Source organism: Macaca mulatta, chromosome 16 (genome assembly GCF_049350105.2).
Source record: "Macaca mulatta isolate MMU2019108-1 chromosome 16, T2T-MMU8v2.0, whole genome shotgun sequence".
NCBI classification, from domain to species: Eukaryota; Metazoa; Chordata; class Mammalia; order Primates; family Cercopithecidae; genus Macaca; species Macaca mulatta.
In genome coordinates, this window is record NC_133421.1 from 71074443 (window position 1) to 71076650 (window position 2208).

Sequence of the window (2208 nt, forward strand, 5' to 3'; positions counted from 1 at the left end):
GCTCAGTCCCCATTCTATCTGACTTCTCTGAAGCACTGGACAATACCGATATCCTTCTAATTCTTTCCTGATGTCCTTGTACTATCATCCTCTTCTCTTCCTCCTGGACCCGTAAATGTTGGTGCTGCACAAGGTCTCTTCTGCCCTCTTCTCTCTCAAAAACCACTAGTATGGTGAGGTTACCTAACCCTAAGAAAAAACTTCTGAGCTGCACTAATATTAAGATTCCCATACCTCTATGTTCCTCAAGCCACCTGAAGCTCGGAATTCACTTCCTCCTTCCAGCACACTATTCCGCATCCTGTTTCATTATCTTAGGTAATGGCACTGCTTTTATTTAGTAACCAAGCTAAAAACCCCAGTCATTTGCCTCTGTTTGATCCCCCCCCCTTGATCTATGTGGTCTGGGAGTCAAAGGAAACATACGTAAACAACTAAGCCAGTTTTCTTTAAAGTGTAGTCTCTGGACTTCTGGGGATCTCACAGACTATTTTGGAGGTTCGTGAAATCAAAGGTATTTTCATAGCAATACTAGAATATTATCTGCCTTTTTCACTGTGTTGATATTTGCAATCAGAATACAAAAACAAAGGTGAACAAAACTGCTGGCACATTATTAGCACAAATCAAGGCAGAGGCACCAAACTATACCAATAGTCATTACACTCTCCACTCAGTTTTTTTTTTTTTAAGGGAGTTCCACTTAAGATGTCCTTGATGAAGCAGCAAAAATTATTAATTATCTTGAGCCTTTAGTGCATTTTTAAAAAGTATTTTTTGTGATGAAAGGGAAAGTATGCATAAAGCACTCTGCTGCTTTATGAATTCTCAGGAAAAAGTACAGTACAACTGAGTTGCAAAATGAACTAGAGCTTTGCTCATGGAACACTATTTTTACTTGGCAGAACTACTGACAAACTGATTATCTGAAACCTGCTTCACCAGCAGACATTTTCTTGCAAATGAACAAAGTGAACTTGTCACTTCAAGGAAAATCAATGATGATATATTTGCTGCCAATAATAAAATCTGATTTTTTAAAGCAAAGATTAGTGTTTTTGAAAACTGTATCAACAATCATGAACTTAAACATTTTCCCAAGATTTTATTTGGGGTGTGTGTGTGTGTGACGCAGTCTCGCTCTGCCGCCACGCTGGAGTGCAGTGGTGCAATCTCAGCTCACTGCAACCTCTGCCTCCTGGGTTCAAATGATTCTCCTGCCTCAGCCTCCCGAGTAGCTGGGACTACAGGTGTGCGCCACCACACCCGGCTATTTTTTGTATTTTCAGCAGAGACGGGGTTTCACCATTTTGGCCAGGATGGTCGTAATCTGTTGACCTCGTGATCCGCCCACCTCGGCCTTCCAAAGTGCTGGGATTATAGGTGTGAGCTGCTGCACTTGGACTTTCCCAATATTTTAAAAGCCATTTCTGATTTGACAGACTTGTGACGATACTAATGAATGTGAATTTTTGATTCCACATAATGTAATGTGTAACATTTGGAAGATCTGCGTGACCCAGTGAACAATAAAATGTCCAGTGAATGTTTAAGTGCAAGACAGATCATTTATTTGTTGCTGTTATTTTCAAACAGGGTCTAGCTCTGTCACCCAGACTAGAGTGCAGGGGCACAATCATGACTCACTGAAACCTCAACCTCCTGGGCTCAAGTGATCCTCCTGCTTCAGCCTCCCAGTAGCTGGGACTATAGGTGCTTGCCACCATGCCCAGCTAATGTTTTGAATTTTTGTAGAGATGGAGTCTCACTCTGTTGCCCAGGCTGGTATCAAACTCCCAGCTTCAGCCTCCCAAACTCCTGGGATTATAGGCATAAGCCGCCATGCCCAGCCTGAATTACTTATTAAGTATTTTTTAAAATTTCTCCAAGTTGCTAAGAAAAACAAGTTACATGCTGTTCTCAACAAATTTTAAGAGTGAAAAAAGGGTCCTGAGACCAAAATGCTTGTTAAATCACTGGACTAAGCACCCCCATTCCCTACCCCAAATGAGGGCAATCTCCAATTTAGTCAAAAAAGTTTATCTTTGGAGCAATACCAACATGGGATGGTAGGCCCTACAGCACTATAGTAAGCTCCTTTATAGTACGACAATTCGAATCATTAACATAAAAATACTCAAATAAATGAGAAAACATTATTCATAAAAGCACCAATACACGTATGGGTCAAATCTGTCTATTGCTGTG

The 2208-nt window shown here is 40.9% G+C and overlaps 1 protein-coding gene across 43 annotated transcripts in view; it reads right to left on the reverse strand.

Moving 5' to 3' along the window:
• Window positions 1-2208, reverse strand: part of KANSL1 (KAT8 regulatory NSL complex subunit 1) — a 196535-nt gene that overhangs the window by 143336 nt on the left and 50991 nt on the right. The window lies entirely within an intron of this gene.